Source organism: Aotus nancymaae, unplaced genomic scaffold, assembly GCF_030222135.1.
Source record: "Aotus nancymaae isolate 86718 unplaced genomic scaffold, 86718_ANA_hifiasm-v0.15.2.pri h1tg000004l, whole genome shotgun sequence".
NCBI lineage: Eukaryota > Metazoa > Chordata > Mammalia > Primates > Aotidae > Aotus > Aotus nancymaae.
Window position 1 is genome coordinate 65,547,356 of NW_026988415.1, and position 16,735 is coordinate 65,564,090.

The window sequence follows — 16,735 nt, forward strand, 5'->3', positions numbered from 1 at the left end:
TTGAAGTTATAATAAAAAGTTTACCAGTAAAGAAAAGTCTGGGACCTGAAGGCATTACTGATTAATTCTACCAAACATTTAAAGAACTCATACCAATAATCTTCAAACTATTCCCAAAAAATAGAGGAGGAGGGAACACTTCCAAATTCATTCTAAGAGGCCAGTATTACCTTGATACCACAACCAAAAAAGACACATCAAAAAAGAAAACTACAAGCCAGTATATCTGATGAATATTGATGTAAAAATTCTCAATAAAATACTAGCAAACCAAATTTGACAATACATTAGAAAGATCATTCATCTTGACCAACTGGGATTTATGCCTGGGATGCTAGGATGGTTCAACATATGCAAGTCAATCAATGTGCTATATCATATAAACAGAATAAAAGACAAAAAGCATACAATCATTATACATTTACGCTGAAAAATTATTTGATAGACTTCAACATCCCTTCTTGATTAAAACTCTCAAAAAAACTAAGTATAGAAGAAACATGCAAGAAATAAAAGGCATATTACAACAGACTCACAGCTAGAATTTTATTAATTGAGGAAAAACTAAAAGTATTTCCTCTAAGATCTGGAACACAACAAGGATGCCCACTTTCACCACAATTATTCAACATAGTATTGGAAATCCTAGCTAGAGCCACCAAAGAAGAAAAAGAAATAAAGAGCATCCACTCCTCACCAGCACGGGAACAAGACTGGACGGAGAATGAGTGTGATGAAATGACAGAATCAGCTTTCAGAAAATGGATAATAAGAAACTTCTGTGAGCTAAAAGAACATGTTCTAACCCAATGCAAAGAAACTAAGAACCTTGAAAAAAGACTTGATGAAATGCTAACGAGAATGGACAACTTAGAGAGGAATATGAGTGAATTGATGGAGCTGAAAAACACAACACGAGAACGTCATGAAGCATGCACAAGTTTCAACAGCAGAATTGACCAAGCAGAAGAAAGGATATCAGAAGTCAAAGATCAACTCAATGAAATAAAACGAGAAGGGAAGATTAGAGAAAACAAGGTAAAAAGGAATGAACAGAGTCAACAAGAAATACGGGACTACGTGAAAAGACCTAATCTACGTTTGATAGGTGTACCTGAATGTGACAAAGAGAATGCATCCAAGCTGGAAAATACTCTTCAGGATATTATCCAGGAAAACTTCCCCAACCTAGCAAGGCAGGCCAATATTCAAGTCCAGGAAATACAGAGAACACCACAAAGATATTCCTCTAGAAGAGCAACCCCAAGGCACATAATCATCAGATTCACCAGGGTTGAAATGAAGGAGAAAATACTAAGGGCAGCCAGAGAGAAAGGTCGGGTTACCCACAAAGGGAAACCCATCAGACTCACAGCAGATCTCTCAGCAGAAACCCTACAGGCCAGAAGAGAGTGGGGGCCGATATTCAACATCCATAAAGAAAAGAACTTTCAACCCAGAATTTCATATCCAGCCAAACTAAGCTTCATAAGTGAAGGAAAAATAAAATCCTTTGTGAACAAGCAAGTACTCACAGATTTCATCACCACCAGACCAGCTTTACAAGAGCTCCTGAAGGAGACACTACACATAGAAAAAAACAACCAGCACCAGCCACTCCAAAAACACATGAAATGGTAAAGAGCAGCAACACAATGAAGAATCTGCATCAACTAATGGGAAAAACAGCCAGCTAGCATCAAAATGACAGGAGCAAACTCACACATAACAATATTAACCCTAAATGTAAATGGACTAAATGCCCCAATCAAAAGACACATACTGGCAAATTGGATAAAAAGCCAAAACCCATCAATGTGCTGTATCCAGGAAACCCACCTCACATGCAAGGATACACAAAGGCTCAAAATAAAGGGATGGAGGAAGATTTACCAAGCAAATGGAGAGCAAAAAAAGCAGGAGTTGCAATTCTCATCTCTGATAAAATAGACTTTAAAGCAACAAAGATCAAAAGAGACAAAGAAGGACATTACATAATGGTAAAAGGATCAATGCAACAAGAAGAGCTAACAATCCTAAATATATATGCACCTAATACAGGAGCACCCAGATACATAAGGCAAGTTCTTAAAGACTTGAAAATCGAGACATAGACTTCCACACATTAATAGTGGGAGACTTCAACACACCATTGTCAATATTAGACAGATCAACGAAACTGCAATGAGATATCATCTCACTCCAGTTGAAACTGCTTATATACAAAAGACAGGCAGTACAAATGCTGGTGAGAATGTGAAGAAAAGGAATCTCTTATACGCTGTTGGTGAGAATGAAAATTAGTATAACCACTATGCAGAACAGTTTGGAGGTTCCTCAAGAAAACTAAAATAGAACTACCATATGATCCAGCACTCCCACTGCTGGATATATCCCCCCTCCAAAAAAATCAGCATATCAAAGAGATATCTGCATTTCTGTTTGTGGCAGCACTATCACAATAGCAAATATTTGGAAACAACCTAAGTGTCCATCAACAGATGAATGGATAAAGAAAAAGACAGTACATATACACAATGGAGTACTATTCAGCCATAAAAAAGAATTTAATCCTGTCATTTGCAACAATATGGATAGAACAGAAGATCATTATTTTAAGTGACATAAGCTAGGCACAAAAAGATAAATATTGCATGTTCTCACTTATTTGTAGGATCTAAAAATCAGAACAATTTAATCCATGGATATAGACAGTTGAAGGGTGGTTACCAGAGGTTTTTAAGGGTAGTGGGAGGAGGTGGGGATGGTTAATGGATACAAAAACATTAGTTAGAGAGAATGAATAAGACCCAGTATTTGACAGAACAACAGAGTGTCTATAATGAATAATAATTTAATTGTACATTTTTAAATAACTAAAAGAGTAAAACTGGACTGTTTGTAACACAAAGGGCAAATGCTTGAGGGGAAAGATACCCCATTCTCCATGATGTGATTATTATGCATTGCATGCCTGTATCAAAACTTTTCATGTACCCTATAAATATATACAGCTGCCCTGCACCCACAGAAATTAAAAATAAAAAAATTTTTTAAACATGACCACAGAGAAGACTAATGACAAAGCAACAAATGAAAATTATCAAGAAAGGTACAGACAAAATACTGCAGCACTTCAAAGGAGAGAAATGTGAAATTGGGTTAAAGGGGTCAAGAATGGCTAGCTATTTCACTAGAAACAAAAAAAAAAAAAAGAATATTATTACAATTTCATTTACTAGAAGATACTAGCCTGGGGACTACCTGGGGACACTTTTGGATCACTAGCTGTTCCTGGACCTCACTTAGCACAATAGTATATAATTGATTCTTGTTCATACAAATCTCTTGCAGCAACAATATAGTTGTATGATATATGTCTTGGCACTTTATTGTTTTTGTTTTTTTTTTAAGAGACAGGGTCTCGGTCTGTCACTGAAGTTGGAGTGCACTGGTACAATTATGGCTCACTGCAGCCTTGACCTTATGGGCTCAAGCAATTCTCCCCCATGAGCCTTCTTAGTAGCTAGGACTACAGGCACTATGCCACCATACTTGGCTGATTGTTTTTATCATTTTTTTTCCTTTGTTTTTTTCTGAGAGAACTAATTTTTTGTAATTATCTTACCATTCATGTCCTTAAAAACAGCTGTACTGAGGTAGAATTGATATACAGTAATCTGCACATATTTAAAGTATACAATTTGATGAGTTTTCACACATGCATATACCCATGAAACCATCATCATAATCAAGATACTGAATATATCCATCACCCCAAAGTGTCCCCTTTGTAATTTCTCCCTTTTGCCTCTAGTTATGGGCTCTCCCCTTCCTACCCAGTTTCCATTCCCAGGCATCTGCTGGTTTGCTCTTTATCACTATGCATTAGTTTATCTAGAATTTTATATAAATGGAATTACAAAGTATGGACTCTTTTTTGTCTGGCTTCTTTCACTCAGTATAATTGTTTTGATATCCATTCACACTGTTGACTGTATCAATAATTTCTTCATTTTAAGCGAAAACGCCAGCTTTTTAAAGGTATAATTTACACGTAAAATTTGCCCACTGTAAGTGTACAATTATTTATAGTAAATTTCCAGAACTGTGCAGTCATCACCACAGTGTAATTTTAGAACATATACATCAGCCCCCAGAAGAACCTTTGTGTCCAGTTGTAATCATGCCCTGCTCCCACCTGTGGATTCAGGCAACTATCACCTGTCTCTATTAGGTTTGCCTTTTTGGGATATTTCAGACAAACGGAATAAGAAAAATGTGGTCTTTTGCATATAACTTTTCCATTTAGCAAATATTCTTGAGTTGATCCATATTGTAGCATGTATCAGTCCTTCCTCTTGACTTAAGAAAAGCAAAAATTTCTTAGATATGGCACCAAAATCACAATCTATAAAAGAATTTGATAAGTTGAATGTCATCACAATGAAAACTTCTGTTGTTTGGAAGACGCTGTTAAGAGAATAAAAACACAACCCATAAAATAGCAGCAAATATTTACAAAGTCTATATTTGATGTAGGTATTGTATCCAGAACATATAAAGAACTCTCATACACAATAATAAGAAAATAAACAACCTAATGAAAAATGTGCAAAATATTTTAATAAGCATTTCACCAAGGGAAATATATGTAGGGCAAATAGGCACATGAAAAGGTGCTCAATATCATTAATCATTAGAAAAATGCAAATCAAAATCATAATTTGATATCACAACACACATATTAAACAGATATAATTTAAAAGACTGACCATAACAAGTGTGAGCATATGGAGATATGGAGGGGATACCTAGTAATATACCCACATTACCCACCTTAAAAAGCAGTTCATCAGTTTTTTAAAAATTTAACATACCTTATAATCCAGCTACCCAAGAAAAATGAAAACATGCCCATGTAGAAACTTGTACATAAATGTTTGTGGCAGCTTTATTTGTAATAGTTAAAATCTGAAAGCAACCCATATGTCCATCAATGAGTAAATGTATAAACAATTTGTATATCTATATAATAAATCCTATTCAGCAACAATTTTTTATTTTTTGTAAAGTCATGGTCTTGCTACGCTGCCCATGCTTGTCTCGAACTCCTGACCTCAAGTAACCCTCCCATTTCACTCTCCCAAAGCACTGAGGTTACACAACTAACCTGGGGCCTGATATTCTTAGAAAATCTCTGTGCTATCTTATTTATCTTGTTCACTAGAGCTTGACCAGGTTACAGGTTCAATAGATGCTAAGGGCCTATTCTTCCTTATAAGAATAGGGGCTCCTTAAATATTTGATAACCTGAACTGAATTGGACTTAACATGAGCCAAACAAAAGATGTGAGTAGCTCCTGAATTAAACAATTAAAATCAAAATCACATAACCACATTTTACTTCATTAACTCACCTTTACCCTCTCTGTCATCCAGTTAACAATGGTAGAGCCCAATATTGACAGAGTTCCATTTAGAGACAAGAGTCCTCAAGGAGCTGAAAAAGAAAGAGAAGCAAGGAGTGAAAGTATTGAGTATCTACTATGAAGGCTAATTCCTAAAGGAGCCATAGAAGACCCTTCAGAATCCCGAACTTGAAAAATACTACATTGTTGCCCAGACAATGTGACATTTACTCATTTGTGTATGTAAAGATTGTACTAAATTGTAATTGCACAGCCACCATTGAAATGGACAACTAAATGGTGCATTAGGCTGGTAATATTACAATTCTCATAGATGGGTCTTAGAAATTCATAAACTTTCTTTCTTGTCCCACATTAGGGAAAAATATAAGCTTTTTATCTAAACACAAAACCGTGACAGAGCCAAGTTAATTTTCTACACAGATGAGTAGAATCATTTAATTTCAGGATCAGAAAGGATTTTTATACATTCAACATTCACTCACTAGATCTTTATTGATGTACAAAGACCTGGGACAAGCTAAACAAACTAAAAAATATATATTTATTCTCTGATTGACAAAATATAAAAGACAACACTGACTAATTTGGCACTGGTAACACAAACTTTACACAGACTGTAGTAGGTTACATATGTCAAATCCTTATCTAGAGAAGAAGGAACAATTTGGAGTGGGAGAAGAAAGTGGAGAAGATCTGAGAAATGATTATCTGAGTACAAGGGGATCTCAAACTGCAATATTGCAGCTGTGGGTTTAGGTTTCTACTTTTAAAACTAGACTATATTTTTTAAATTATACTTTAAGTTCTAGGGTACATATGCAGAATGTGCAGATTTGTTACACAGGTATAAATGTGCCATGGTGGTTGGCTGCATCCATCCCCCCATCATCTATATTAGGTATTTCTCTCAATGTTATCCCTCCCCATTCCCCATCCCCTGCTATCCCTCCCCTAGCCCGCACACCATCAAACAAGCCCCAGTGTGTGATATTCCCCTCCCTGTGTCCATGTGCTCTCATTGTTCAACATCCACTTATGAGTGAGAACATGCAGCTTTTGGTTTCCTGTTCTTGTGTCAGTTTGCTGAGAATGATCGTTTCCAGTTTCATCCATGTCCCTGCAAAGGACACGAACTGATCCCTTTTTATGGCTGTATAGTATTCCACGGTGTATATGTGCCACATTTTCTTTATCCAGTCTATCATTGATGGGCATTTGGGTTGGTCTCAGGTCTTTGCTATTGTAAACAGTGCAGCAATAAATATACATGTGCATGTGTCTTTACAATAGAATGATTTATAATCCTTTGGATATATACCCAGTAATCAGATTGCTGTGTCAAATGGTATTTCTATTTCTAGATCCTTGAGGAATTACCACACTGTCTTCAACAATGGTTGAACTAATTTGCACTCCGACCAAAAGTATAAAGTGTTCCTATTTCTCCACAACCTCTCCTCGTTATCCAGTCTATCATTGATGGGCATTTTTTTTCGCCTTTTTTCTTTTTTTTTCTTTAATTGCATTTTAGGTTTTGGGGTACATGTGAAAAACATGCAAGATTGTTGCATAGGTGCATACGTGGCAGTGTGATTTGCTGCCTTCCTCCCCTTCACCTATATCTTGCATTTCTCCCCATGCTATCTCTCCCCAACTCCCCACCCCCCGCTGTCCATGCCCACTGCCCCACAACAGACCCCAGTGTATACTGCTCCCCTCCCTGTGTCCATGTGTTCCGATTTTTCAACACCCATCTATGAGTGAGAACATGCGGTGTTTGATTTTGTGTTCCTGTGTCAGTTTGCTGAGAATGATGGTTTCCAGGTTCATCCATGTCCCCACAAAGGACGCAAACTCATCGTTTTTGATGGCTGCATAATATTCCATGGTGTATATGTGCCACATTTTTCCTGTCCAGTCTATCATCAATGGGCATTCGGGTTGGTTCCAGGTCTTTGCTATTGTAAACTGTGCTGCAATGAATATTCGTGTGCATGTGTCCTTATAGTAGAATGATTTATAATCCTTTGGATATATACCCAGTAATGGGATTGCTGGGTCAAATGGAATTTCAATTTCTAGGTCCTTGAGGAATCGCCACACTGTCTTCCACAATGGTTGAACTAATTTACACTCCCACCAACAGGGTAAAAGTGTTCCTATTTCTCCACATCTCTCCAGCATCTGTAGTCTCCAGATTTTGTAATGATCGCCGTTCTAACTGGCGTGAGATAGTATCTCAATGTAGTTTTGATTTGCATTTCTCTAATGACCAGTGATGATGAGCATTTTTTCATGTGTTTGTTGGCCTCATGTATGTCTTCTTTTGTAAAGTATCTGTTCATATACTTCGCCCACTTTTGAATGGGCTTGTTTGTTTTTTTCTTGTAAATCTGTTTTAGTTCATTGTAAATTCTGGATATCAGCCCTTTGTCAGATGTGTAAGCTGCAAAAATTTTTTCCCATTCTGTTGGTTGCCAATTCACTCTAATGACTGTTTCTTTTGCTGTGCAGAAGCTGTAGAGTTTGATTAGGTCCCATTTGTCTATTTTGGCTTTTGTTGCCAATGCTTTTGGTGTTTTGGTCATGAAACCCTTGCCTACACCTATGTCCTGAATGGTTTTGCCTAGGTTCTCTTCTAGGGTTTTTATGGTGTTAGGTCTTATGTTTCAGTCTTTAATCCATCTGGAGTTAATTTTAGTGTAAGGTGTCAGGAAGGGGTCCAGTTTCTGCTTTCTGCATATGGCTAGCCAGTTTTCCCAACACCACTTATTAAACAGGGAGTCCTTTACCCATTGCTTGTTTTTATCAGGGTTGTCAAAGATCGGATGGTTGTAGATATGGTGTGTTGCCTCCGAGGCCTCTGTTCTGTTCCATTGGTCTATATCTCTGTTTTGGTACCAGTACCATGCTGTTTTGATTACTGTAGCCTTGTAGTATAGTTTGAAGTCCAATAGTGTGATGCCTCCTGCTGTGTTCTTTTTGCTTAGAATTGACTTGGCTATGCGGGCTCTCTTTTGGTTCCATATGAAGTTTAAGGTGGCTTTTACCAGTTCTGTAAAGAAGGTCATTGGTAGCTTGATGGGGATAGCATTGAATCTGTAAATTACTTTGGGCAGTATGGCCATTTTCACGATATTAACTCTTCCTAACCATGAACATGGAATGTTTCTCCACCTGTTTGTGTCCTCTCTTATTTCGTTGAGCAGCGGTTTGTAGTTCTCCTTGAAGAGGTCCTTTACGTTCCTTGTTAGTTGTATTCCTAGGTATTTTATTTTCTTTGTAGCAATTGTGAATGGCAGTTCGTTCTTGATTTGGCTCTCTTTACTCTTTTATTGATGTATAGGAATGCTTGTGATTTTTGCACATTGATTTTGTATCCAGAGACTTTGCTGAAGTTGCTTATCAGTTTCAGGAGATTTTGGGCTGAGATGATGGGGTCTTCTAGATATACAATCATGTCGTCAGCAAATAAAGACAATTTGACTTCCTCCTTTCCTAATTGAATACCCTTTATTTCTTTTTCTTGCCTGATTGCTCTGGCTAGAACTTCCGGTACTATATTGAATAGGAGTGGTGAGAGAGGGCATCCTTGTCTAGTGCCAGATTTCAAAGGGAATGCTTCCAGTTTTTGCCCATTCAATATGATATTGGCTGTTGGTTTGTCGTAAATAGCTTTTATTATTTTGAGATACATTCCATTGATACCTAGTTTATTGAGGGTTTTTAGCATAAAGGGCTGTTGAATTTTGTCGAAGGCCTTCTCTGCATCAATTGAGATAATCATGCGGTTTTTGTCTTTGGTTCTGTTTATGTGGTGAATTACATTTATAGACTTGTGTATGTTGAACCAGATTTGCATTCCTGGGATGAATCCTACTTGATCATGGTGGATAAGCTTTTTGATGTGCTGTTGCAATCGGTTTGCCAGTATTTTATTGAAGATTTTTGCATCTATATTCATCATGGATATTGACCTGTAGTTTTCTTTTCTTGTTGAGTCTCTGCCAGGTTTTGGTATCAGGATGATGTTGGTCTCATAAAATGATTTGGGAAAGATTCCCTGTTTTTGGATTATTTGGAATAGTTTCAGACGGAATGGTACCAGTTCCTCTTTGTATGTCTAGTAGAATTCGGCCGTGAACCCATCTGGACCTGGGCTTTTTTTTGGTGGTAGCCTCTTAATTGCTGCCTCAGCATCAGACCTTGTTATTGGTCTATTCAGGGTTTCGACTTCTTCCTGGTTTAGGCTTGGGAGGAGGCAAGTTTCCAGGAATTTATCCATTTCTTCCAGGTTTTCTAGTTTATGTGCATAGAGTTGTTTGTAATAATCTCTGATGATGGTTTGAATTTCTGTGGAATCTGTGGTGATATCCCCTTTATTGTTTTTTATTGCATCTATTTGGTTATTCTCTCTTTTCTTTTTTATTAATCTGGCTAGTGGTCTGTCTATTTTGTTGATCTTTTCAAAAAACCAGCTCCTGGATTTATTGATTTTCTGAAGGGTTTTTCGTGTCTCTATCTCCTTCAGTTCTGCTCCGATCTTAGTTATTTCTTGTCTTCTGCTAGGTTTTGAGTTTTTTTGATCTTGCTCCTCTAGCTCTTTCAATTTTGATGATACGGTATCAATTTTAGATCTCTCTTTGCTTCTCATGTGGGCATTTAGTACTATAAATTTCACTCTAGACACTGCTTTAAATGTGTCCCAGAGATTCAGATACATTGTGTCTTCATTCTCATTGGTTTCAAAGAACATCTTCATTTCTGCCTTCTTTTCATTATTTATCCAGTAGTCATTCAGGAACAGATTGTTCAGTTTCCATGTAGTTGTGCAGTTTTGAGTGAGTTTCTTAATCCTGAGTTCTAATTTTATTACACTGTGGTCTGAGAGACTGTTTGTTATGATTTCTGTTCGTTTTCATTTGCTGAGGAGTGATTTACTTCCAATTATGTGGACAGTTTTAGAGTAAGTACAATGTGGTGCTGAAAAGAATGTATATTCTGTGGATTTGGGGTGGAGAGTTCTGTAAATGTCTATTACGTTTGCTTGTTGCAGGTCTGAGTTCAAGTCCTGGATATCCTTGTTAATTTTCTGTCTCGTTGATTTGTCTAATATTGACAACGGTGTGTTGAAGTCTCCCACTATTATTGTGTGGGAGCCTAAGTCTCTTTGTAAGTCATTAAGAACTTGCCTTATGTATCTGGGTGCTCCTGTATTAGGTACATATATATGTAGGATCGTTAGCTCTTCTTGTTGCATTGATCCTTTTACCATTATATAATGTCCTTCTTTGTCTCTTTTGATCTTTGTTGCTTTAAAGTCTATTTTACCAGAGATGAGAATTGCAACTCCCACTTTTTTTTGCTGTCCATTTGCTTGGTAAATCTTCCTCCATCCCTTTATTTTGAGCCTTTGTGTATGCTTGCATGTGAGGTGGGTTTCCTGGATACAGCACACTGATGGGTTTTGGCTTTTTATCCAATTTGCCAGTCTGTGTCTTTTGATTGGGGCATTTAGTCCATTTACGTTTAGGGTTAATATTGTTGTGTGTAAATTTGATCCTGCCATTTTGATGCTAGCTGGCTGTTTTGCCCGTTAGTTGATGCAGATTCTTCATTGTGTTGATGCTCTTTACCATTTCGTGTGTTTTTGGAGTGGCTGGTACTGGTTGTTCTTTTCTATGTGTAGTGCCTCTTTCAGGAGCTCTTGTAAAGCAGGTCTGGTGGTGATGAAATCTCTGAGTACTTGCTTGTTCGTAAAGGATTCTATTTTTCCTTCACTTATGAAGCTTAGTTTGGCTGGATATGAAATTCTGGGTTGAAAGTTCTTTTCTTTAAGGATGTTGAATATCGGCCACCACTATCTTCTGGCTTGTAGGCTTTCTGCTGAGAGATCTGCTGTGAGTCTGATGGCCTTCCCTTTGTGGGTAACCCGACCTTTCTCTCTGGCTGCCCTTAGCATTTTCTCCTTCATTTCAACCCTGGTGAATCTGACGATTATGTGCCTTGGGGTTGCTCTTCTTGAGGAATATCTTTGTGGTGTTCTCTGTATTTCCTGGCCTTGAATATTGGCCTGCCTTGCTAGGTTGGGGAAGTTTTCCTGCATAATATCCTGAAGAGTATTTTCCAGCTTTGATTCATTCTCTCCGTCACATTCAGGTACACCTATCGAACATAGATTAGGCCTTTTCACATAGTCCCATATTTCTTGTTGACTTTGTTCATTCCTTTTTACTCTGTTTTCTCTAATCTTTCCTTCTCGTTTTATTTCATTGAGTTGATCTTCGACCTCTGTTCTTCTGCTTGGTCAATTCGGCTGTTAACACTTGTGCATGCTTCACCAAGTTCTCGTGTTGTGTTTTTCAACTCCATCAATTTACTTATATTCCTCTCTAAGTTGTCCATTCTCGTTAGCATTTCGTCAAATCTTTTTTCAAGGTTCTTAGTGTCTTTGCATTGGGTTAGAACATGTTCTTTTATCTCACAGAAGTTTCTTATTATCCACTTTCTGAAGGCTGATTCTGTCATTTCATCACACTCATTCTCCATCCAGTCTTGTTCCCTTGTTGGTGAGGAGTTGTGATCCCTTGTAGGAGGAGAGGTGTTCTGGTTTTGGGTGTTTTCATCCTTTTTGTGCTGGTTTCTTCCCATCTTTGTGGATTTATCCACCTGTCAGCTTTATAGTTGTTGACTTTCTGATTGGGTCTCTGAGTGGACGTCCTGTTTGTTGTTGATGAAGTTATTTCTGTTTCTTAGTTTTCCTTTTAACTGTCTGGCCTCTCTGCTGTAGGACTTCTGAGGTCCACTCCAGACCCTGCTTGCATGGGGATCACTTGCAGCAGCTGCCGAACAGTAAAGGTTGCTACCAGTTTCTTCTTCTGCTTTGTCCCATAAGGATACCTGCCAAATGTCAGTCTGAGCTCTCCTTTCTGAGGTGACTCTTTGGATATACGGGGGTCAGTGAGCTGCTTGAGGAAACAATCTGTCATTTATATTAGCTCAGGTGATGAGCTGTGAGCCCCGTTGTTCATTTAGAGCTGGTGGGCAGGTACGTTTAAGTCTGCTGCAGCAGAACTCATAAACCCCTTTTTGTTTCCCAAGTGTTCTGTCCCAGGGAGTTAGGGCTTTATGAGTTTCCCCTGTGCTGCTGCCTTTCTTTTTTTCTTCAGGGCTGCCCTGCCCCGAAGGAGGCAGCCTAGTCACTCTCAGCCTGCAGAGGCTTTGCTGAGCTGCTATGGGCTCCGCCCAGCTGCCGTGTGAATTTCCCTGCAGTCCTGTTTATATGGGTGTAGTTAGAACTGCCTCTGCAATGTTGACCCGCCTTTGTAATGATGGCCTCTCTCTGTAATGGTGGGTTGCCTCGGCAACAGTGGGTTGCCTCAGCAACTGCAGGCTTCCTCAGGAATGACGGACTGCCTCAGTAGTGGCGGACGCCCCTCCCCCACAGAGCTGGACTGTCCTGGGTTCAGCTGTGCTTGCTGTGAAACTCTCAACCCAGAGCATTTCCAATTGCTGTTTTTTTGTTTTTGTTTTTGATTTTGTGGGGGTGGGACCAGCCAGGCCTGATCTCCTGGCTCCCTGCCTCAGAGCCTTTTGTTTTTTAGTTGAACAGTCGGCTCTCTCCCAGGTGTCCTGGTCACCTGTTGAATAGGCACAGGGATCTGTGTGATTTCCCATGCAGCGACCCACTGCGCCGGCTGAAACCGTGGCTCTGAGATTCATTGTGCTTTTTTGCCTGGGAATCTCCTGGCCTGGCTCCCCGTTTCAGCTCCCCTTGCTGACTAAGTGGGAACACAGTCCCGTTTACCCTGCACCAGGAGCCGCTGCGCCGGGGCGCAGGCAAAACAGCCGCACCAGCCAAAACAGCCACCCTGGTGACCCGTGGGGCTCCTCCACCTGGGAATCTCCTGGTCTGTGGGCAATAAAAATCTGTCTGGAAATGCGGCATCCACTCGCCCTCTGCACTTTCACTCGGAGCTGCAATCCTGAGCTGCACCTAACCAGCCATCTTGGAACTTCCCCCATTGATGGGCATTTGGGTTGGTCCCAAGTCTTTGCTATTGTAAACAGTGCAGCAGTAAACATACGTGCATATGTGTCTTTATAACAGAATGATTTATAATCCTCTGGGTATATACCCAGTAATGGGATTGCTGGGTCAAATGGTATTTCCAGTTCTAGATCCTTGAGAAATCGCCACACTGTCTTCCACAGTGGTTGAACTAATTTACACTCCCACCAACAGTGTAAAAGTGTTCCTATTTCTCCACATCCTCTACAGCATCTTTTGTCTCCTGATTTTTTTTTTATTATACTTTAAGTTCTCAGGTACATGTGCAGATTGTGCAGGATTGTTACACAGGTATACACATGCCATGGTGGTTTGCTGCATCCATCCCCCCATCATCTACATTAGGTATTTCTCCTAATGTTATCCCTCCCCAATCCCCCCAACCCCTGCTGTCCCCCCCAGCTCTCCCACCCCCCAACAGGCCCCAGTGTGTGATGTTCCCCTCCCTGTGTCCATGTGTTCTCATTGTTAAACACCCACTATGAGTGAGAACATGTAGTATTTAGTTTTCTGTTCTTGTGTCAGTTTGCTGAGAATGATGGTTTCCAGTTTCATCCATGTCCCTGCAAAGGACATGAACTGATCCTTTTTTATGGCTGCATAGTATTCCAAGGTGTATATGTGCCACATTTTCTTTATCCAGTCTATCATTGATGGGCATTTGGGTTGGTTCCAGGTCTTTGCTATTGTAAACAGTGCCACAATGAACATACATGTGCATGTGTCTTTATAATAGAATGATTTATAATCCTTTGGGTCTATACCCAGTAATGAAATTGCTGGGTCAAATAGTATTTTTACTTCTAGATCCTTGAGGAATTGCTGCACTGTCTTCCACAATAAGAAACTATCATTAGAGTGAACCGGCAATCAACAGAATGGGAAAAATTTTTGCAATCTACCCATCTGACAAAGGGCTAATATCCAGAATCTACAAAGAACTTAAACAAATTTACAAGAAAAACACAACCCCATCAAAAAGTGGGAGAAGGATATGAACAGACACTTTTCAAAAGAAGACGTGAGGCATCCAACAAACATATAAAAAAATGCTCATCATCACTGGTCATTAGAGAATTGCAAATCAAAATCACATTGAGATACCATCTCATGCCAGTTAGAATGGCAATCATTAAAAAACCTGGAGACAACAGATGCTGGAGAGGATGTGGAGAAATAGGAATGCTTCTACACTGTTGGTGGGAGTGTAAACTAATAGACTACATTTTTTTATTTTTGTATTTCTTTTATTTTCCTTTTGATTTTCTTTTCTTTGAGTAGAGTTCCTTTAGAATGTTCCAGCCTGTTTCTACTTGTTAAGATTAAACTGGGGTGGGGAGTTGGGGAGGGATAACATGGGGAGAAATGCCAGATATACTTGATGGGGAGGAAGGCAGCAAACCACATTGCCATGTATGTACCTATGCAACAATCTTGCATGTTCTTCACATGTACCCCAAAACCTAAAAGCAATAAAATATATATTTTTAAAAAAAAAAAAAAGATTAAACTGAAGGGGCCAGGTGCAGTGAGTGGTTCATGCCTGTAATCCCAGCACTTCAGGAGGCCAAGGCAAGCAGATCACCTGAGGTCCGAAGTTTCAGACCAGTCTGCCCAACATGGTGAAACCCCGTCTCTACTAAAAATACAAAAAGCTGGCCATGTTGGTGCACACTTGTAATCCCAGCTACTTGGGAGGCTGAGGCAAGAGAATTGCTTCAACCTGGAAGTCAGTGGTTGCCGTGAGTGGAGATCATGCCACTGCACTCCAGCCACTCCAGCCTGGGTAATGGAGTGAGACTCTGTCTCAATTTAAAAAAAAAAAAAAAGAGACCGGGCGCGGTGGCTCATGCCTGTAATCCCAGCACTTTGGGAGGCCAAGGCGGGTGAATCACAAGGTCAGGAGTTCAAGACCAGCCTGGCCAAAATGTTGAAACCCCATCTCTACTAAAAATACAAAAATTAGTTGGGCGCGGTGGCACGCGCCTGTAATCCCAGCTACTCAGTAGGCTAAGGCAGGAGAATCACTTGAACCTGGGAGGCGCAGGTTGCAGTGAGCCAAGATCGCGCCATTGCACTCCAGCCTGGGTGCCAGAGTGAGACTCTATCTCAAAAAAAAAGAAAGAAAGAAAGAAAGAAAGAAAGAATAAACTGAAGGAAAGTGTTTATTTTGTTGGTTCTTGGACCACAGATAAAGGAAGAGTAGCCAGCCTCTGCAGTCCTTGCAGGCAGAAATTAAAGTTGCCATAGAACAACAAAAACTTAGAAGAAAAGCATTCAGGTTGCTACTCCCTCAAGAAAGCCCATCTCTGCTCATTTCTTGGAGATTTGTTATACTTTCTTAGATTATTGAATATAATTTAATTGAAGATAAAAGATACATGCTTACAAAAAGTTAACTATACAAGGTTAGAAAACAGTTGATCTCCAAAAGTATATAATATACATCAAATTAGCAATATAAACATTAAGTGCTATTATGGTTTGTAAGGAGAAGAGCGCAGGGTTTTTTAAGCCATTCTACCTTTAAAGAAAACTATCTCTAAGCCATCCCAGACAGATAATACTTGATATTTTTAATGTTCTAACTCCTTTTACTAGCAATCCAGATCCTTAGATGTAAAGTTCCAAATTACTTCCCCTCTTAACTTTATACCAAAGTGTTTAGAAGAAAAGATAGAGGAAATATCCTGGTTTCATAGAGAGAAGAGTATTTTATAATAGTGTGTTCATTTTTAGATACTGAAGCAACATGCACACAGCAGCAAACATCTGTGATCAGCCCTTGTCTGTATTCCAAGTTTTCCCCTGGGAATGTAGAAACAGATGGAGGAAACAGGAGACACAAAATTCAATGACTAGCCCTAAATCTCTCAGTAAAGCTTTGATGCCCCATCACACACTCTGGATCTGTAAATAAGGCTGCTAAGTCCTCATGACCCTTCTGGACTGCTTCTACAGTTGTTAACTTCCTTTTCTATCTTATGATTTCAGCTTGAGCTTCCTCTGATATTACACCATAAAAAGCACTGAACACCATAAGAAGGAACATTTGTGAAGATACTACAGTACCAGAAAGAGGTATGCCTGAATTTTTCAAATGAACATTGCTGTTTCAACTTGCAATTATCTTAACAAAGTAACTTACTTCATTATTCTCACAAAAATAAAATAAATTCTATTTACGTTTGTTGCTAGCTTTTATTAACTCCATTTGTTTTCTGCTAAA

At 39.1% G+C, this 16,735-nt stretch overlaps 1 protein-coding gene across 2 annotated transcripts in view; it reads left to right on the forward strand.

Moving 5' to 3' along the window:
- The window catches only part of CYSLTR1 (cysteinyl leukotriene receptor 1), a 61,847-nt gene that overhangs the window by 35,128 nt on the left and 9,984 nt on the right, over positions 1–16,735 (forward strand). Inside the window, exon 2 of one of the 2 annotated variants that reach the window (XM_012455748.2) lies at positions 16,501–16,587. The exons of the other annotated variant lie outside the window; for it this stretch is intronic. The gene's annotated coding sequence lies outside the window, so the exon portion shown is untranslated. The remainder of the gene's footprint in view (positions 1–16,500; positions 16,588–16,735) is intronic. 2 annotated transcript variants of the gene reach the window in all.